Source organism: Ovis aries, chromosome 21, assembly GCF_016772045.2.
Source record: "Ovis aries strain OAR_USU_Benz2616 breed Rambouillet chromosome 21, ARS-UI_Ramb_v3.0, whole genome shotgun sequence".
NCBI lineage: Eukaryota > Metazoa > Chordata > Mammalia > Artiodactyla > Bovidae > Ovis > Ovis aries.
In genome coordinates, this window is record NC_056074.1 from 7,575,179 (window position 1) to 7,598,199 (window position 23,021).

Here is a 23,021-nt window from a genome sequence, read left to right on the forward strand (position 1 = left end):
TCCAAAAAATGCCGGAAAGCATGTTAGTCACTCAGTCGTGTCCAACTCTTTGTGCCTTTGTGAACCATAGCTCATCAGGCTCCTCTGTCCATGGAATTCCCCAGGTCAGAATACTGGAGTGGGTAGCCATGCCCTTCTCCAGGGGATCTTCCTGACCCAGGGATCAAACCACAGTCTCCTGCACTGCAGGTGGATTCTCTACTATCTGAGCCATGAGGGAGCCACAGCGCTGGATTCTGTGCACCATAAAAAACGCGATGCTGCCCAAGGCAGCGCGGAGCAGAGAAAAAGAGTGCAGATCCGCATGTCGGGCCAACCCGGACTCGAGTTCTAGCGTCACACCTGAACACCTGCAGCAACTTGGCCAGGATAGTTTAACTTTCTGTAGTTCAATTGAGTTCAGCCGCTCAGTCGTGTCTGACTCTCTGCGACCCCATGAATCGCAGCACGCCAGGCCTCCCTGTCCACCACCATCTCCCGGATTTCACTCAGACTCATGTTCATCGAGTCCGTGATGCCATCCAGCCATCTCAACCTCGGTCGTCCCCTTCTCTTCCTGCCCCCATCCGTCCCAGCATCAGAGTCTTTTCCAATAAGTCAACACTTCGCATGAGGTGGCCAAAGTACTGTAGCTTCAACTTTAGCATCATTCCTTTCAAAGAAATCCCAGGGCTGATCTCCTTCAGAATGGACTGGTTGGATCTCCTTGCAGTCCAAGAGACTCTCAAGAGTCTTCTCCAACACCACACTTCAAAAGCATAAATTCTTCAGCGCTCAGCCTTCTTCACAATCCAACTCTCACATCCATACATGACCACAGGAAAAACCATAGCCTTGACTAGACGGACCTTAGTCAGCAAAGTGATGACTCTGCTTTTGAATATGCTATCTAGGTTGGTCATAACTTTTCTTCCAAGGAGTAAGCATCTTTTCATTTCATGGCTGCAATCATCATCTGCTGTGATTTGGAGCCCCCCAAAATAAAGTCTGACCCTGTTTCCACTGTTTCCCATCTATTTCCCATGAAGTGATGGGACCAGATGCCATAATCTTCATTTTCTGAATGTTGAGCTTTAAGCCAACTTTTTCACTCTCCTCTTTCACTTTCATCAAGAGGATTTTTAGTTCCTCTTCACTTTCTGCCATAAGGGTGGTGTCATCTGCATATCTGAGGTTATGGATATTTCTCCCAGCAATCTTGATTCCAGCTTGTGGTTCCTCCAGCCCAGCGTTTCTCGTGATGTACTCTGCATATAAGTTAAATAAGCAGGGTGACAATATACAGCCTTGACGCACTCCTTTTCCTATTGGGAACCAGTCTGTTGTTGCATGTCCAGTTCTAACAGTTGCTTCCTGACCTGCATACAGATTTCTCAAGAGGCAGGTTAGGTGGTCTGGTATTCCCATCTCTTTCAGAATTTTCCACAGTTTATTGTGATCCACACAGTCAAAGGCTTTGACATAGTCAATAAAGCAGAAATAGATGTTTTTCTGGAACTCTCTTGCTTTTTCCATGATCCAGCGGATGTTGGCAATTTGATCTCTGGTTCCTCTGCCTTTTCTAAAACCAGCTTGAACATCTGGAAGTTCACGGTTCATGTACTGCTGAAGCTTAGCTTGGAGAATTTTGAGCATTACTTTACTAGCATGTGAGATGAGGGTAATTGTGCGGTAGTTTGAGCATTCTTTGGCATTGCCTTTCTTTGGGATTGGAATGAAAACTGCCCCTTTCCAGTCCTGTGGCCATTGCTGAGTTTTCCACATTTGCCAGCATATTGAGTGCAGCACTTTCACAGCATCGTCTTTCAGGATTTGAAATAACTCAACTGGAATTCCATCACCTCCACTAGCTTTGTTCGTAGTGATGCTTTCTAAGGCTCACTTGACTTCACATTCCAAGATGTCTGGCTCTAGATTAGTGATCACATCATCATGATTATCTGGGTCGTGAAGATCTTTTTTGTAGTTTTTCTGTGTTTTCTTGCCACCTCTTCTTAATATCTTCTGCTTCTGTTAGGTCCAGACCATTTCTGTCCTTTATCAAGCTCGTCTTTGCATGAAATGTTCCCTTGGTATCTCTAATTTTCTTGAAGAAATCTCTAGTCTTTCCCATTCTGTTCTTTTCCTCTATTTCTTTGCATTGATCGCTGAAGAAGGCTTTCTTATCTCTTCTTGCTATTCTTTGGAACTCTGCATTCAGATGCTTACGTCTTTCCTTTTCCCCTTTGCTTTTCGCCTCTCTTTGCACAGCTATTTGTAAGGCCTCCCCCACACAGCCATTTTGCTTTTTTGCATTTCTTTTCTGTGGGGATGGTCTTGATCCCTGTCTCGTGTACAATGTCATGAACTTTATTCCATAGTTCATCAGGCACTCTGTCTATCAGAACTAGGCCCTTAAATCTATTTCTCACTTCCACTGTATAATCATAAGGGATTTGATTTAGGTCCTACCTGAATGGTCTAGCGGTTTCCCCTACTTTCTTCAGTTTGAGTCCGAATTTGGTAATAAGAAGTTCATGATCTGAGCCACAGTCAGCTCTTGGTCTTGTTTTTGTTGACTGTATAGAGCTTCTCCATCTTGGAGAGAATAATATTCTGCAAAGAACATAATCAATCTGATTTTGGTATTGACCATCTGGTGATATCCATGTGTAGAGTCTTGTTTTGTGTTGTTGGAAGAGGGTGTTTGCTATGACCAGTGCATTTTCTTGGCAAAACTCTATTAGTCTTTGCCCTGCTTCATTCCGCATTCCAAGGCCAAATTTGCGTGTTACTCCAGGTGTTTCTTGACTTCCTACTTTTGCATTCCAGTCCCCTATAATGAAAAGGACATCTTTTTTGGGTGTTAGTTCTAAAAGGTCTTGTGCTGCTGCTGCTGCTAAGTCACTTCAGTCGTGTCTGACTCTGTGCGACCCCATAGATGGCAGCCCACCAGGCTCCGCCGTCCCTGGGATTCTCCAGGCAAGAACACTGGAGTGGGTTAGGTCTTCATAAGATAGTTCAGCTTCAGTTTCTTTAGTGTTATTGGTTGGGGCATTGACTTGGATAACTGTAATATTGAATGGTTTGCCTTGGAGATGAACAGAGATCATTCTGTCGTTTTTGAGATTGCATCCAAGTACTGCATTTCGGACTCTTTTGTTGACCATGATGGCTACTCCATGTTGTGTAACAACAACAAAATGGGGAATTTGAATCCAGACCTCAAGGACAGGCCAGCCCAGAGGTATAAACCATGAAACAAACCAGAGAGTTTAAGGCATGTGAAAGCAGAGAAGAGTCAAAAGCAAAGAATCAAGCCCCGAATATGCTAACTCCTTACCCTCTGATAGTGACAGGGTTGAATGATAATGAATAGTGGCTACTAATACCAGTGTTAGAGCCAGACAGACCCAGGTGCAAATTCCAACTTGGCCCATATCTACTAGCAGATAACAAAAAAAGTATATAAACTATCTCTGAAAGTGAAAGTGGCTCAGTGATGTCCGACTCTGTAACGCCATAGTATTCTCCAGGTCAGAGTCCTGGAGTGGGTAGCCCTTCCCTTCTCCAGGGGATCTTCGCAACCCAAGGATCAAACCCAGGTCTCCCACATTGCAGGGGAATTCTTTACCAGCTGAGCCACAAGGGAAGCCCAAGAATACTTGAGTGGGTAGCCTATTCCTTCTCCAGTGGATCCTCCAAACCCAGGATCAAACCAGGGTCTCCTGCATTGCAGGTGGATTCTTTACCAGCTGAGCCACAAGGGAAGCCCGAGAATACTGGAGTGGGTAGCCTATCCTTTCTCCAGTGGATCTTCCTGACCCAGGAATTGAACTGGGCTCTCCTGCATTGCAGGAAGATTCTTTACCAACTGAGCTATGAGGGGAGCCCCAGGACTATCACTGATATCGCTATCAATGATAGTGAGTGAGCACTATCATTGGGATTGAATAGAACAATATACCAAAAGCACTCAGTACAGGCATGGAAAATAAGAAAATGTAATAAATAAGAATTCTCCTTTTGGGATACATCTTCCTGGCTTAGAGGCAAGGAGAATCTCCTGCCCTCATCTTTGGATCTAGGACAGTTGGGCAGAAATTTCACAGTGGGAGGAACCCCCAGAGGCTCTGTGAGATTTTGGGGTTTTCAGGTATTATTGGATCCAACACAGAAGCACTGGAGCTGAAAGGTCACCAGAATATGGACTGCATTCCCAGAAGGGATCTTACCTTCTCACCCCTCGATGGAAGACCCACCACTGTGGCTCTGACTTTCATGCCCTCGGAGGGAGCAGCAGCTGGTGGGGACCCTGTTTTGCCCAGTCACTCACTCCAGGGGCCCAGTTCAGTTCAGTTGCTCAGTCATGTCTGACTCTTTGCTACCCCATAGACTGCAGCACGCCAGGCCTCCCTGTCCATCACCATCTCCCAGAGCTTGCTCAAATTCATATCCATCGAGTCCATGATGCCATCCAATCATTTCATCCTCTATCATTTCCTTCTCCTCCCACCTTCAATATTTCCTAGCATTAGCATTCTCTTTTCCAATAAGTCAGTTCTTTGAATCAGGTGGCCAAAGTATTGGAGTTTCAGCTTCAGCATCAGTCCTTCCAATGAATATTCAGTACTGATTTCCTTTAGGATTGACAGGTTGGATCTCCTTGCAGTCCAAGGTACCCTCAAGAGTTTTCTCCAACCCCACAGTTCACAAGCATCAATCAGTTCAAAAGCAGCAATTCTTCACCACCCAGCTTTCTTTATAGTCCAACTCTCACATACACACATGATACTGGAAAAACCATAGCTTTGACAGATGGACCTTTATTGGCAAAGTAATGTCTCTGCTTTTTAATATGCTATCTAGGTTGGTCATAGCTTTTTCTTCCAAGGAGCAAGCGTCTTTTAATTTCATGGCTACAGTCACCATCTGCAGTGATTTTGGAGCCTAAGAAAATAAAGGCTGTCACTGTTTTCATTTTTTTTCCTCATCTATTTTCCATGAAGAGATGGGACAATATGTCAAGATCTTCATTTTCTGATGTTGAGTTTTAAGCCAACTTTTTCACTGTCCTCTTTCCCTTTCATCAAGAAACTCTTTAGTTCTTCTTCCCTTTCTGCCATAAGGGTGGTGTCGTCTGCATATCTGAGGTTATTTCTCATGGCAACCTCGATTCCAGCTTGTGCTTCATCTATGCTCACCTATCTCATGTTTTGTGTGAGAATAGATTCCTCACATGAACCTACTACACTTACCAAGAAAATGCATATACCTCCCCCACTACAGGTGAAGTCCAAAGCCCTCCAAGGAAGCTTTATTAAGTACTGGGTGGCTAGTAATTTGATCCTGGAAGCCATGATTTTCTAAACTCCTCTATAAATTGTCCCTAAGCCTGTCTTCTTCCCTGCTCTCTGTTAATACTAACTCTTCAGTTTACTCCCCGCTCCTAATTTTTGACATCCTATAACCCTTCTTTTAAGCATTTTTAGTCACTTTTGTCACGTCCAACTCTTCACAACCCTGTGGACTCTAGCCTGCCAAGCTCCTCTATCCACAAGAATCTCCAGGCAAAACTGCTGTAGTGACTTGCCATGCCCTCCTCCAGGGGATCTTCCCAACCCAGGGATTGAACCTGAGTCTCCTGCATTGCAGACAAATTCTTTACCACTGAGCCACTGGGGAAGCTCAAGGGTTGCCCTAATAAAGTCTAAAGTTAGTCAGTATTCCTTCTCTCCTTTCAAATGATAGATGAACCCTAAGACTCTGATCTGAACTATACTCTCAACCCCAGTTTTCCGTCTAGTCTAGTTCCTTTTGTTCTGAACCTTTCTGTGACCTTTGTAGTCATGATTCAAAATGCTGTTTTTACAGCATGAATTTTCAGAAATTGTGTGCTTACAGAGACTGAGTGGCCCACCATCTCCCAAATTAATGTTTAAGAGGAAGTTTCTAGACATAGTAGAGGCAGCTCACATAATAAGGTATAAATTTGTCTCTCTGGCTGAAACATCATCTTGAATGATGACTTCTTCTGCTGAAATCTGAATAGTTTCCACAACTTTCTTCTGACCTTGGAGTGATATTTTCAGACCAGCCCTGAGTCAGGCTCCACTCTTCAGAGCTGTTGTCCTGCATGCCTGGTGAGAGGGCACACTTCTGGCTCAGTCCTAGAGAAATAAGCTATTTCAAGATGCAATTGAGTACTTACATTATGGTTCAAAGAGCCTGGGTGGACTCCCCTGGTCAGTCACAGGTCACTTTGAGTTCTCCTATTCCTCTGACATGATCAATCTGTGGGAAGCCCTACCTGCATTCTTCAAAACGTGTTCACACTTTCTTCTTCAAGTTCGCATTGCTTAAGCTTTTATTTCAGTGTCTCCCATCTTTGTTCTATATGAATCTAGTAACTTTATGGAAGGAAAGTTTGTTATAAGAGGAATTGCATCATAATTGGCAGCGTTCTATAACTTCATCTGCTCTCTCTTCTGTTCTCCTAAACTCATTCTCTGATACCCACTTCTAGTCAAGGAAGATTCTGGAATGTGAATTTCAATCCTGTCTTCCTCTGATTTCTTTGGAATTCCATGGCATAAATTTTCCTCTGCTTAGTCCCACAGGCTGGGTTAATATCATTAAGAACTGGATGCTTGGGCTTTATTTTTAAGGCTTTCTGACTCAGTCTTCCCAAAAGTTTCAGGGAATACAGTAAGTCCTCTACATATGAACCTTCAAGTTGTGAACGGTTGAGGATGTGAGCGTGTGTTCCCTCAACGTCAGGCGTGAGTGAAATGGCAGCTCGCTCTCCGTCTCTGTTGCTGACGACCCTTCAGATCTACCAACTCCTGCCACCTCTCCCTCTTCCAGGAAGTAACTCTTTTTGCCTGTTCACCCAATGCCAGCCCAAGTGCCAACTGTTATACTGTACACTGTACATTTCAAGGTCCTGTACTGTAAGATTTTAAATGGGTTTTTTTTTTTTTGGTGTTTTTTAATGTGTTATTTGTGTGAAACGTATTATAAACCCATTACAGTAAAGTACTAGGCAACTGACTGTTAGTTGAGTAGCTAGGCTAACTCTGTTGGGCTTACTAACAACTTGAATTTACAGATATGCTCTTGGAATAGAATTTGTTTCTATGTGAGGGATGTACTGTAACAAGAAGCCCAAATACATTGGCTTCTAGGCGCCCCCAAATCAACCAAGTTTCTCTAATTGTCAGAGACTTTCCTGTAATGGAAGCAGAAATAAGAGATCAAGACCTCTAACAAGGAAATATCAGTGGAACCAATTAAAAATATGCTGAAAGTCACTACTTCTTTATGAACACCATGAAACCTAATAAACTGGAGGTTAATGATTTCCTTTCATAACAAGCAAAGGAAGATGACTTCTTCTCTCATGGGCCTTCAGTGAGATCACTGGTGAGAAAAATATTTAGAAGGATAAATGAGATTTCACCAGTGAGTGAGCACTTAACCACCAATGTGACAATAAAAAGCAAAAATTTCTCCGCAGTATATTTAAGGCATTATGAAACCACACTGATTTTACTTTATAGCTTCCCCTTACTTCTACCTCCTTCATGATAAATAACCATTTATTAGTTTCTCCTTTCTTCTTTGTGGATTTTGTTTCACCTGAAAGGCAGCAACTAATTACTAGAGCTGAAAGACAAAGAAAAAGAGAAAAAGTCAAGAAAATTCCTTCATCTCTTGGTGGCTCTTTAACAGAGATTTGAAATAACAACTTTGCTGTGCTGAGGGACAATCATTATCCACTACAGATATCTGCTCGATTGGGCTCAGCAGGTCCTAGGAACTTGGAGGGTTTTGCCAAACAAAATCTGGAAAAATAACACAATAGAAGATAAAAGTGAATTTTGCCTTCATTCCACTCACACAGAGAGATGTTTCTCCTCTTTCTAAGCCATAGGAACTTGGGAAACTCAAGAGACAAAAGAAAAGATGAAATGGTAACCAGTTTAAGTAGCAGTGGGAAGACAGTGGGTGAAAACCACAGGGCTCAGAATCCTTACCTAGAGAAATGGATTTTTCATTATGATTATGATTGTGACTATGATTGTTATTTGAATTCACACTGAGAGGAAAGAAACTTACTTGGGCGGCTAGGATTCAATTGCAAGCCTTGTTGTCAACTAATGTACTTAGACTTTTATCTGACAGGTCGAAATGAGGAATCACTGCTAGCCAGGAATGAAATCATTCCAAGCTCCCTAAGTCAAAATATAGTTTAAGATTTCACTCCAAGTTGAATGCGTACATTGTAAACCAGACCCAAGTTTCAGGAGAAAAGGAAGTAGGTTTTATACAAAGAGGCAGTCAGTAAATGTACAAATCAATATCTGAGTGGACAGCACACCATACAATAAATTGTCCCCATCTTCAACCTGATCAAAGCTGATTGAACCATACATGAGGAATTGACTCAAAGCAGTATATTCATTGGCTTGTGAGTGACCAGATCAGTCCTCTTTTTTGTTGTTGTCTGAACTAAGAGACAGATGGAGCTTATGAAAAGGTGAGGGGCATTACTATGTTCATCAAAAAGTACATTATTTTCATTTATATAGATAAAGCTGTTGCCTAGAAAATATTTAGAAACTATTATGTCAATAGGAAATGAAAAACCATTGTTACAGTCCTATTTATTTTTGATGACTACATGAAACTGGATTGGTCATCTGGAACTAATTTACTATGCTTGAAAAATGTAGAAATGTTTCTAAAAATCACAGGTGTGAAAATGGTATTTTGCAATTTGCATCAATTTCCATGACAAGTTAAAATGGAGGGAAATTTTCTGTACTAATCAGAGTTCATGTGTCCATATTTGCGTAGGACATGCCTGGTTTATGCCTTGTTTCTGAGCTTTGTTATTCACTATACCAGCTTTCAAAGACTAATAGAGTTTTGCCAAGAAAATGCACTGGTCATAGCAAACACCCTCTTCCAACAACACAAAAGAAGACTCTACACATAGACATCACCAGATGGTCAACACCAAAATCAGATTGATTATAGTCTTTGCAGCCAAAGATGGAGAAGCTCTATACAGTCAACAAAAACAAGACCAGGAGCTGACTGTGGCTCAGATCATGAACTCCTTATTACCAAATTCAGACTCAAATTGAAGAAAGTAGGAAAACCGCTAGACCATTCAGGTATGACCTAAATCAAATCCCCTATGATTATACAGTGGAAGTGAGAAATAGATTTAAGGGCCTAGATCTGACAGATAGAGTGCCTGATGATTTATGGAATGAGGTTCGTGACACTGTACAGGAGACAGGGATCAAGACCATCCACATGGAAAAGAAATGCAAAACAGAAAAATGGCTGTGTGGGGAAGCCTTACAAATAGCTGTGAAAAGAAGACAGGTGAAAAGCAAAGGGGAAAAGGAAAGATATAAGCATCTGAATGCAGAGTTTCAAAGAATAGCAAGAAGAGATAAGAAAGCCTTCTTCAGCGATCAATGCAAAGAAATAGAGGAAAACAACAGAATGGGAAAGACTAGAGATCTCTTCAAGAAAATCAGAGATACCAAAGGAATATTTCATGCAAAGATGGGCTCGATAAAGGACAGAAATTGTCCGGACCTAACAGAAGCAGAAAATATTAAGAAGAGGTGGCAAGAATACACAGAAGAACTGTACAAAAAAGAGCTTCATGACCCAGATAATCATGATGGTGTGATCACTCATCTAGAGCCAGACATCCTGGAATGTGAAGTCAAATGGGCCTTACAAAGCATCACTATGAACAAAGCTAGTGGAGGTGATGGAATTCCAGTTGAGCTATTTCAAATCCTGAAAGATGATGCTGTGAAAGTGCTGCACTCAATGTGCCAGCAAATGTGGAAAACTCAGCAGTGGCCACAGGACTGGAAGGGGCAGTTTTCATTCCAATCCCAATGCCAAAGAATGCTCAAACTACTGCACAATTGCACTCATCTTACATGATAGTAAACTAATGTTGAAAATTCTCCAAGCCAGGCTTCAGCAATACATGAACCATAAACTTCCTGATGTTCAAGCTGGTTTTTGAAAAGGCAGAGGAACCAGAGGTCAAATTGCTAGCATCTTCTGGATCGTGGAAAAAGCAAGAGAGTTCCAGAAAAATATCTATTTCTGCTTTATTGACTATGCCAAAGCCTTTGACTGTGTGGGTCACAATAAACTGTGGAAAATTCTGAGAGAGATGGAAATACCAGACCATCTGACCTGCCTCTTGAGAAATCTGTATGCAGGTCAGGAAGCAACAGTTAGAACTGGACATGGAACAACAGGCTGGTTCCAAACAGGAAAAGGAGTATGCCAAGACTGTATATTGTCACCCTGCTTATTTAACTTCTATGCAGAGTACATCACGAGAAATGCTGGATTGGAAGAAACACAAGCTGGAATCAAGATTGCCAGGAGAAATATCAATAACCTCAGATATGCAGATGACACCACCCTTATGGCAGAAAGTGAAGAGGAACTAAAAGCTCCTCTTGATGAAAGTGAAAGAGGAGAGTGAAAAGGTTGGCTTAAAGCTCAACATTCAGAAAACGAAGATCATGGCATCTGGTCCCATCACTTCATGGCAAATAGATGGGGAAACAGTGGAAACAATGTCAGACTTTATTTTTTTCAGCTCCAAAATCACTGCAGATGATGATTGCAGCCATGAAATTAAAAGACGCTTACTCCTTGGAAGAAAAGTTATGACCAACCTAGATAGCATATTCAAAATCAGACACATTACTTTGCCGACTAAGGTCTGTCTAGTCAAGGCTATGGTTTTTCCAGTAGTCATGTATGGATGTGAGAGTTGGACTGTGAAGAAGGCTGAGCACCGAAGAACTGATGCTTTTGAACTGTGGTGTTAGAGAAGACTCTTGAGAGTCTCTTGGACTGCAAGGAGATCCAACCAGTCCATTCTGAAGGAGATCAGGGATTTCTATGGAAGGAATGATGCTAAAGCTGAAACTCCAGTACTTTGGCCACCTCATGTGAAGAGTTGACTTATTGGAAAAGACTTTGATGCTGTGAGAGATTCGGGCAGGAGGGACGGGGGACGACAGAGGATGAGATGGCTGGATGGCATCACGGACTCGATGGACGTGAGTCTGAGTGAACTCGGGGAGTTGGTGGTGGACAGGGAAGCCTGGCGTGCTGCAATTCATGGGGCCACAAAGTGTAGGACACGACTGAGTGACTGAATTGAACTGAACTGAACTGATACCAGCTTTCAGTCTTCTCTGGTGGCTTGGATGGTAAAGAATCTGCCTGCAATGCAGAAGACTTTGGTTTGATGCCTGGGTCTGGAAGATCCCCTGGAGAAGGTAATGGCTACCCAACCCAGTATTCTTGCCTGGAGAATCCCATGGACAGAGGAGCCTGGCAGATTACAGTTATTGAGGTCACAAAGAGTTTAGCACAACTGAGCAATTGGCACTTTCCCTTTAGCATCAGCTTTCATTCTCAAAAATGTTCCAATATGGATGATAAGTTATGTGGTCACATTAATTATAGTCGCAAGGTAAAGACTCACAGATTTAAAGTAAAGTGGATAAATGCTGGAATTTGGCTAACTAATAAAATGTATTTCCTGAAGGCGTGGATAAAATGATAGAGTAGGAAGACCCTGAGTTCACTTCCTCCGATAAACACACCAGAGTCATGGCTATGTATAGAGAAATTATTGATGAGCAAGACCAGAATCCTGCAGAAAATCTTTCACAACCAAAGATATAAAGAAGGAACAAAAACAAGACATGTAGGAGGGAAAGAGACGTGGTCTAGTTGATATCCATACCTCCAGGTGGGTGACCCACAAAGTGAGAATTAATCATAATTGCAGAAGTCTTCCCCAAGGAATGGGAGATACGAGCTCCACACCCGGCACCCCAACACTGGGGTCCTGCACAGGGAAGATGATCCCCCAGAATGTTTGTCTTTGAAAGCATGTGGGGCTTCCTTCCTGCAGAGTCAGAGGTCTGTGGGAAATACAGACTCTACTCTTAAGCGCTCACATGAAATCTCACATGCTCTGGGACCTAGGGTAGAAGCAGTAATTTAAAAGAAGCCTGGGTCAGACCCAGCTGCTGATCTTGGTGAGCCCTGTCACAGTGGCAGGAGGCGATTGGAACTCACCCTAGGGACAAAGTATTTGGTGGCAGCCGTTTGGGGGAGCACGTGTCTACCACAAGAACAGTGGGGCTGGCAAGCAACATTTCACAGTCCTCCCTCTAGCTTAGTAATACCAGGACCCAGACCTGACTGCCAGTCTGTCAGTACCAGAACTGGCATGTCTCATGCCAAGCAGCAAGCCAGGTGGAGACACAGACCCACCCACCAGAAGGCAGGCTGCCGAGCCCACAGCAGCCCCAGCAGAGGGCCCACTGGAAGGCCCAGGACCTGCCCCAAACACTGATATACAGGCCCTAACCTACAACACTCCAAGCCCTGCAGCCAGAGGCCCCAGCACCCGGCTCCACCCGCTAGTGAGCAGGGATTCCTTGGGGCCCAGTCGGAGGACACCAGCCCAGGACCACTGCAGCCCTGCAGCCTGCCATGGCAGGACCCAGCCCGCCCACCAGCAGGCCAGCACATGCCCCGGGACCCTTGAGTCCTACCTCCACCCTCTACCAAGGTAAATCCAGCCCTGGGAACCCCCAGGCTGAGCCGCTCCCAAAAGCAGGCCAATACCAGCTCTGAGACACCTTGGACCTTCAGCCACGGGTAGGAGAGTAGGGGAAGGCAAGAACAGGTGGAGAAGATTAAAAATTACAAATTCTGTTTACAAAATAAACAAGTCATTGGTATGAAATGTACAATCTTGGGAATATAGTCAGTAACTATGTAACATCTTTGGAAGCTGACACGGAGTAACTAGACTTACAGTGATCAGTTAAAATGCACAGAAATATCTAATCACTATGTTCCATGACATGAACTAACAACTTGATGTGGGTCAGTTATGGTTCAAAAGCAAACAAATAAAGAGATCAGATTTATGATTACCAGAGGCAGGAGGGGGGAAAGGGAATTTGATGGGGGCAGTTAAAGGATGCAAACTTCCCATGACTAAATAAATACTAGAAATGTACAACATGAGAAATATATTTAACACTTCCGTATATTCTAGGGCTTTTTTCCCTGTACTGGCTACGTAACCCAACCAACTCTTTAGTGTGAAACAAAAGACTCAGTTCAAGTAGGAGCAAAAACAAGAGTAATAATGAGAAATACAATTAGCACTTGGGTATATTCTGGGGCTTCCCTTGTGGCTCAGCTGGTAAAGAATCTGTGTGCAGTGCAGGAGACCTGGGTTCGATCCCTGGGTCAGGAAGATCCCCTGGAGGAGGGTGTGGCAACCCATTCCAGTACTCTTGCCTGGAAAATCCCATGGACAGAGGCGCCTGGCATACTATAGTCTGTGGCCTTGCAGAGTTGGACAAGACTCAAGTGACCTAGCATGCATCTTCTATATAAGTTAAGAATAAAACCTAAGGGTTCTCATCACCGTGGAAGAGGAGGAAGCTCCTACATCCATTTAAAAAGTGTTATCTTGAGGGGTGGGGTGAACTGGGAGATTGGGATTGACATGTATACACTATTGATACTGTGCGTAAAATAGATAACTCCCTGATAGCTCAGTTGGTAAAGAATCCACCGGTAATGCAGGAGACCCTGGTTCGATTTCTGGGTCAGGCGATCCCCTGGAGAAGATATAGGCTACCCACTCCAATGTTCTTGGGCTTCCCTTGTGGCTCAGCTGATAAAGAATCTGCCTGCAATGCAGGAGATCTGGGTTTGATCCTTAGGTTGGGAAGATTCCCTGAAGAAGGGAAAGGCTACCCATTCCAGTATTGTGGCCTGGAGAATTCCATGGACTACATAATCCATGGGGTCACAAAGAGTCAGACATGGCTGAGCAACTTTCAAAAAAAAAAAAAAGAGAGAAAGAGAGAGAAAGCATATTGTATAGCACAGGGAACTCTATTCAATGCTCTGTGGTGACCTAAATGGGAAGGAAATCCCAAAGAGGGGATATACGTATGCATGTAACTGGTTCACTTTGCTGTACAGCAGAGACTAACACAACATTGTAAAGCAACTATAATCCAATAAAAATTAATCAAACGAAACCCGATGTTTAGTTTCCTATAGACCTATGGGGCTGTGTGTAAAAGCGCCTGTTAAAAAGGAAACGATAGTCCCCAAATGGAGTCACTTGTTTGAGGTACCCCGCCCCTCCCCCGCAGCAGACCAGACTTAACACGGAACCTAATTACTTCCCAAGGAATGTGACCTTTAGCTACCCAGCCAGGAATTTCCTGGTCAGCCCTAGGAAATCTACTGAAAGACCCCTCCCTTTCCCCTTAGGAGGGTTAATTTGTCTAAAGCAATGCATTCTTTGCTAATAATTTCCTTTTTCCTCCCTCCTTGCCTTTACAAACCTTTCCTTTTCAGCAGTTCAGTGGAGCTCTTTCTAGCCACAGATGGGATGCTTCCCAGTCTGTGAATAATTTAATAGAACCAATGTGTGATTGTTCAGTCACTCAGTCGTGTTTAGCTCTTTGCAAGCCCATGGACTGCAGCATGCCAGGCCTCCCTGTCCATCACCAACACCTGGAGTTTACCCAAACTCCTGTCCATTGAGTCGGTGATGCCATCCAACCATCTCATCCTCTGTCGTCCCCTTCTTCTCCTGCCCTCAATCTTTCCCAGCATCAGGGTCTTTTCCAATGAGTCAGTTCTTCGCATCAAGTGGCCAAAGTATTAGAGCCTCATCTTCAGCATCAGTCCTCAATGAATATTAGATCTTCATATTTATTCAGTGGAATTTTTGTCATTTAACAGATTTGTTGTCAGTGATGGCGTTGAAGAAGACTTCCTATGGCTTCAGGGACACAGTGACACATAGGTACCTGAAAACTCCTTTTTGAATATGAAGGAGTCCTTGGGCCTAGTAAAGAAAACAGCTGTCTCAAAGGCCCTTGCTGAGTCATCTAACTTCAGGGAAAACAAAAGAAACTTTAAGTCCCACCCTGATGCTCCAGGCCAGGTGCATCTACCTGGGACTTATCACCCCTGCTCAAAACCTCCCAGCCCCTGTTCAACTGCAAATCCCATCCCAACTAAAGAATACCCAAAGCTTCCTTCCTGACTAACTTTCCCTTATCCCTTCCACAAACCTGCCTTTAAATATGAAGCCTCGCTGATTCCTCTCATGCTCAGCCAGGCCAACTGTTACCCCTCCTTGCCTGAATAAAGGTAACCTGCAAAGTGATAGGATACTGAAAGAGGAACTCCGCGGGTCAGTAGGTGCCCAATATGCTACTGGAGATCAGTGGAGAAATAACTCCAGAAAGAATGAAGGGATGGAGCCAAGCAAGAACAATACCCAGTTGTGGATGGGACTGGTGATAGAAGCAAGGTCCGATGCTGCAAAGAGCAATACTGCATAGGACCTGGAATGTCAGGTCTATGAATCAAGGCCAATTGGAAGTAGTCAAACAGGAGATGGCAAGAGTGAACGTCGACATTCTAGGAATCAGCGAACTAAAATGGACTGGAATGGGTGAATTTAACTCAGATGACCATTATATCTACTACTGTGGGCAGGAATCCCTTAGAAGAAATGGAGTAGCCATTATGCTCAACAAGAGTCCAAAATGCAGTACTTGGATGCAATCTCAAAAACGACAGAATAATCTCTGTTCATTTCCAAGGCAAACCATTCAACATCACAGTAATCCAAGTCTATGCCCCAAACAGTAACGCTGAAGAAGCTGAAGCTGAATGGTTCTATGAAGACCTATAAGACCTTTTAGAACTAACATCCCCAAAAGATATTCTTTTCATTATAGGGGACTGGAATTTTAAAGTAGGAAGTCAAGAAACACCTGGAGTAACAGGCAAATTTGGCCTTGGAATACGGAATGAAGCAGGGCAAAGACTAATAGAGCTTTGCCAAGAGAACGCACTGGTCATAGCAAACACCCTCTTCCAACAACACAGGAGAAGACTCTACACATGGACATCACCAGATGGTCAACACCGAAATCAGACTGATTTTATTCTTTGCAGCCAAAGATGGAGAAGCTCTGTAAAGTCAGCAAAAACAAGACCAGGAGCTGACTGTGGCTCAGATCATGAACTCTTTATTGACAAATTCAGAATTAAATTGAAGAAAGTGGAGAAAACCACTAGACCATTCAGGTATGACCTAAATCAAATCCCTTATGATTAAACAGTGGTAGTGAGAAATGTGTTTAAGGGACTAGATCTGATAGAGAAGAGTGCCTGATGAACCATGGATGGAGGTTTGTGACATTGTACAGGAGACAGGGATCAAGACCATCCCCATGGAAAAGAAATGAAAAAAGAAAAATGGCTCTGAGGAGGCCTTACAAATAGCTGTGAAAAGAAGAGAGGCGAAAAGCAAAGGAGAAAAGGAAAGATATAAGCATCTGAATGCAGAGTTCCAAAGAATAGCAAGAAGAGATAAGAAAGCCTTCCTCAGCGATCAGTGCAAAGAAATAGAGCAAAAGAACAGAATGGGAAAGACTAGAGATCTCTTCAAGAAAATTAGAGACACCAAGGGAATATTTCATGCAAAGATGTGCTCGATAAAGGACAGAAATGGTCTGGACCTAACAGAAGCAGAAGATATTAAGAAGAGGTGGCAAGAATACACAGAAGAACTGTACAAAAAAGAGCTTCATGACCCAGATAATCACGATAGTGTGATCACTCACCTAGAGCCAGACATCCCGGAATGTGAAGTCAAATGGGCCTTACAAAGCATCACTATGAACAAAGCTAGTGGAGGTGATGGAATTCCAGTTGAGCTATTTCAAATCCTGAAAGATGATGCTGTGAAAGTGCTGCACTCAATATGCCAGCAAATGTGGAAAACTCAGCAGTGGCCACAGGACTGGAAAAGGTCAGTTTTCATTCCAATCCCAAAGAAAGGCAATGCCAAAGAATGCTCAAACTACCGCACAATTGCATTCATCTCACACTCTAGTAAAGTAATGCTCAAAATTCTCCAAGCTAGGCTTCAGCAGTACATGAACCATGAACTTCCAGATGTTAAAGCTGGTTTTAGAAAAGGCAGAGGAACCAGAGATCAAATTGCCAACATCCGCTGGATCATGGAAAAAGCAAGCGAGTTCCAGAAAAACATCTATTTCTGCTTTATTGACTATGCCAAAGCCTTTGACTATGTGGATCACAATAAACTGTGGAAAATTCTGAAAGAGATGGGAATATCAGACCACCTAACTTGCCTCTTGAGAAATCTGTATGCAGGTCAGGAAGCAACAGTTTGAACTGGACCTGGAACAACAGACTGGTTCCAAATAGGAAAAGGAGTACATCAAGGCTGTATATTGTCACCCTGCTTGTTTAACTTATATGCAGAGTACATCATGAGAAATGCTGGACTGGAAGGAACACAAGCTGGAATCAAGATTTCCGGGAGAAATATCAATAACCTCAGATATGCAGATGACACCACCCTTATGTCAGAAAGTGAAGAGGAACTCAAAAGCCTCTTGATGAAAGTGAAAGAGGAGAGTGAAAAAGTTGGCTTAAAGCTCAACATTCAGAAAACTAAGATCATGGTATCTGGTCCCATCACTTTGTGGGAAATAGATGGGGAAACAGTGGAAACAGTGTCAGACTTTATTTTGGGGGGGGCTCCAAAATCATGGCAGATGATGATTGCAGCCATGAAATTAAAAGACGCTTACTCCTTGGAAGGAAAGTTATGACCAACCTAGATAGCCTATTGAAAAGCAGAGATATTACTTTGCCAACAATGGTCCATCTAGTCAAGGCTATGGTTTTTCCTGTGGTCATGTATGGATGTAAGATTTGGACTGTGAAGAAAGCTGAGTGCTGAAGAATTTATGCTTTTGAACTGTGGTGTTGGAAAAAACTCTTTAGAGTCCCTTGGACTGCAGGGAGATCCAACCAGTCCATCCTAAAAGAGATCAGTCCTGGGTGTTCATTGGAAGGACTAATGCTGAAGCTGAAACTCCAATACTTTGGCCACTTCGTGCAGAGTTGACTCACTGGAAAAGACCCTCATACTGGGAGGGATTGGGGGCTGGAGGAGAAGGGGTCGACCCAGGATGAGATGGCTGGATGGCATCACCGACGCGATAGACATGAGTCTGAGTGAATTCCGGGAGTTAGTGATGGACAGGGAGGCCTGGCATGCTGTGATTCATGGGGTCACAAAGAGTCGGACATGACTGAGCAACTGAAATGAACTGAACTGAACTGAACCTCCATTGAGATCATCTGACTAACTTTTCCTTATTGCTTCCACAAACCTCCCTTTAAATATGAAGCCTCGCTGATCCCTCTCGTGCTCAGCCTGGCCGTTAGGCCGACTGTCGCCCCTCCTTGCCTGAATAAAGGTAACCTACCTCCATTGAGGTCGTCTCTCCTTCTTTTCTGCCTTGACCCGAACTATACCTTACAGAATACACTGTCTTTCTCACCATTCCCGATGGTCATGGGGATTTCTCTCTTGGTTCTGAGCTCCACTTCTTTGGGTTAAGACCCTGAGCAAACTCGAGGTGACAGTGAAGAACAGGTCACGTTCCTGATCTAAACTGGCTTTCCAGTCCAGGGCTTAACAGGTCAACTGGAGTGGCAGACCAGTGTTCCATCTCTAAATTAAGTCCCTGGTCCTTGGTTCCATCTGCAGATCCCCAGTTGTTTGGAATCCCTTTCCCCAGTTCTAGCCCACAGTCTCTATTTCCTGGACTCTGTTGGTTTAGTCCACCCTACTTTGAATTGTTGGTGGTGGGCATGACCTTGTCTTTGTCAGTCTGCAGTAATGTCTTTTGCTTACTGCCAGTGTGTTAAGGTATACATTTGTTTGTCTTGTTTTATGTAAATAAAGGTTATTGTCAACAGAGCTCATAAGCCAAAAATCAACAAAAATTGGGCAAAAGTCGAGAACTGAAAGGCAGTGAGACTGTTTTCCACCTAACTCCAGGACTTTTGTGTTAGGGTAGGTTAAACTGAGAATGGGTTAGATTGATAGTAGGTCACCTACCAACCTCAAGAAGATTTCCATGCAACGATGTAAACTGTAAAACATGCACAATTCGTAACCCCGAAGTCCATCCCTTTTAGGTTTTCATCTCCAAAAAATTCAAAGTCTGAGCTGATGGGACCCTTAAGTTCTAAAGGGTCAAGTGTTCCACCTTCCAACATATCTGTTTATTTTATGTCTAAAAACTATGGCCCCAGGAGCTATAAACATCTACAAAAATAGCAAAATGTTTTTAAGAGCAGCATAAAATCACAATAGCCATTATGGGAAACATTCTAATCAGGCAAGATAATTCATTTAAGAATGGTTCCCAAATTAAACAAATTGAAAAGGATGCCTATGTTAATTGGTATGCAGACGCCTCCAAAAGATGCCAAGATTCCCAAATAACTTCATTAAAAGACTCCTTACAGAAAGCTAATGAAAATTTAAATACACAAGAGATACCCGAAACAAAAGACGATAGCAATGATGTGACTTCTACAGCTCCTGTCTCTCCTTCTTCGCCTGAGTACCCAGGACGTTTTACTAATTATCTGAACTGCCTTTCCACTCTCAAGAGACTATTAAAGAGTTACTTATAAAAATAAAACCACCCGAGGTTATAGGCAATCCTTCTCAGATATCTTTCACTCTTGGTCAAAGACAGAACTAAGAGCCATTGTTAAAGAAATTCCTAAGCCCAGGGAGGATCCACAAAAGTTTTTCAAAAACTTTAGAATGCTTATCAGAGCTTCAAAAGGTAAAGAATCTGCCTGCAGTGCAGGAGACCCAGGTTCAAGCCCTGGGTTGGGAAGATGCCCTGGAGACAGGAATGGTTACCCGTTCCAATATTCATGCCTGAGAATTCCATGGATAGCCTGGCGGTTCTAAAGAACTGGACATGACAGAGTGACTAACTTTTTCACTTTACAGAACTCTTATCAGGGCATATGATCCTGGGCTGCCAGAAACATTGCTTATGCATATGTTGGTAGGACCTGGTGACGCCCCAAAATGGATGTGGGAAGCAGAATAGAATTATCCAGAGGATGGCAGTCAGGATCTTCGGTCTCCAACATGGTTCCCTAACAACCAGAAAAAGATCCCAAAATAGCAACTGATCTTTTGAAAACCATTCCTAGAGTCTTCCTTGCTCACATCGATTGGTCTATTATTCAAACATGCAAACGAAAGATGAACCATGGCAGGCTTTAGATCCTCTTTGGAAGGGCTCCTCCTACAATACTCTGGGTTCCATACAATAAGTAAGGTCACCCAACTTGCTCTACAAATGAATTCCATTTGTAAATGAATGGAATTTGATGTTAATCAGTAGGTAAAAAGGCAGAAAATAGAATTGGAGGCCACAGGCCTGACTGAACACTTGACCACAGCTAAGCAGTTCGAAAGGATTTTGGACCAAGACCATAAATAAAGATTCATCAAACTAACGGTCTTACAATTGCAATAGCTCCAAGGCTAGAGACCTCAAATAATATCTAGACCTCCCTCATAGCACCCCCTTAGGGGTCCGTCATCAAAATTTGAACCAAGGTGTTCCCTGATGCTCTTTACAGCATTGAATCTTGCTTCTATCACCAGTCACATCCACAACTGGGTATTGTTTTTGCTTTGGCTCCATCCCTTCATTCTTTCTGGAGTTATTTCTCCACTGATCTCCAGTAGCATATTGGGCACCTAATAACCTGGGGAGTTCCTCTATTGCTATCCTATCATTTTGCCTTTTCATACTGTTCATGGGTTTCTCAAGGCAAGAATACTGAAGTGGCTTGCCATTCCCATCTCCAGTGGACCACATTCTGTCAGGCCTCTCCGCCATGACCTGCCCGTCTTGGGTTGCCCCGCAGGCATGGCTAGGTTTCATTGAGTTAGACAAGGCTGTCGTCCTAGTGTGATTAGATTGACTAGTTTTCTGTGAGTATGGTTTCAGTGTGTCTGCCCTCTGATGCCCTCTTGCAACACTTACCATCTTACTTGGGTTTCTCTTACCTTGGCATGGGGTATCTCCTCACGGCTGCTCCAGCAAAGCACAGCCGCTGTTCCTTACCTTGGACAAGGGGTATCTCCTTACCGCCACCGTTCCTGACCTTCAAAGTGGGATAGCTCCTCTAGGCCCTCCTGTGCCTGTGCAGCAAATTGGAAGTGATCAAACAAGAGATGGCAAAGGTGAACGTCGACATTCTAGGAATCAGAGAACTAAAATGTACTGGAATGGGTGAATTTAACTCAGATGACCATTACATCTACTACTGTGGGCAGGAATCCCTCAGAGGAAATGGAGTAGCCATCATGGTCAACAAAAGAGTCCAAAATGCAGTACTTGGATGCAATCTCAAAAACGACAGAATGATCTCTGTTCGTCTCCAAGGCAAACCATTCAATATCACAGTTATCCAAGTCTATGCCCCAACCAGTATTGCTGAAGAAACTGAAGTTGAATGGTTTTATGAAGACCTACAAGATCTTTTAGAACTAACACCCAAAAAAGATGTCCTTTTCATTATAGGAGACTGGAATGCAAAAGTAGGAAGTCAAGAAACACCTGGAGTAACAGGCAAATTTGGCCTTGGGATGCGGAATGAAGCAGGGCAAAGACTAATAGAGTTTTGCCAAGAAAATGCACAGGTCATAGCAAACACCCTCTTCCAACAACACAAGAGAAAACTCTACAGATGGACATCACCAGATGGTCAACAACGAAATCAGATTGATTATATTCTTTGCAGCCAAAGATGGAGAAGCTCTACACAGACAACAAAAATAAGACCCAGAGCTGACTGTGGCTCAGATCATGAACTCCTTATTGACAAATTCAGACTTAAATTGAAGAAAGTAGGGAAAACCACTAGACCATTCAGGTAGGACCTAAATCAAATCCCTTATGATTATACAGTGGAAGTGAGAAATAGATTTAAGGGCCTAGATCTGATAGATAGAGCGCCTGATGAACTATGGAATGAGGTTCGTGACATTGTACAGGAGATAGGGATCAAGACCATCCCCATGGAAAAGAAATGCAAAACAGAAAAATGGCTGTCTGGGGAGGACTTACAAATAGCTGTGAAAAGAAGAGAGGTGAAAAGCAAAGGAGAAAAGGAAAGATATAAGCATCTGAATGCAGAGTTCCAAAGAATAGCAAGAAGAGATAAGAAAGGCTTCTTCAGCGATCAATGCAAAGAAATAGAGGAAAACAACAGAATGGGAAAGACTAGAGATCTCTTCAAGAAAATTAGAGATACCAAGGGAACATTTCATGCAAAGACGAGCTTGATAAAGGACAGAAATGGTCTGGACCTAACAGAAGCAGAAGATATTAAGAAGAGGTGGCAAGAATACACAGAAGAACTGTACAAAAGAGATCTTCACAACCCGGATAATCATGATGATGTGATCACTAATCTAGAGCCAGACATCCTGGAATGTGAAGTCAAGTGGGCCTTAGAAGCATCACTATGAACAAAGCTAGTGGAGGTGATGGAATTCCAGTTGAGCTGTTTCAAATCCTGAAAGATGATGCTGTGAAAGTGCTGCACTCAATAAGCCAGCAAATTTGGAAAACTCAGCAGTGGCCACAGGACTGGAAAAGGTCAGTTTTCATTCCAATTCCAAAGAAAGGCAATGCAAAAGAATGCTCAAACTACCACACAATTGCCCTCATCTCACACGCTAGTAAAGTAATGCTCAAAATTCTCCAATCCAGGCTTCAGCAGTACGTGAACTGTGAACTCCCTGATGTTCAAGCTGGTTTTAGAAAAGGCAGAGGAACCAGAGATCAAATTGCCAACATCCGCTGGATCATGGAAAAAGCAAGCGAGTTCCAGAAAAACATCTATTTCTGCTTTATTGACTATGCCAAAGCCTTTGACTGTGTGGATCACAATAAACTGTGGAAAATTCTGAAAGAGATGGGAATATCAGACCACCTAACCTGCCTCTTGAGAAA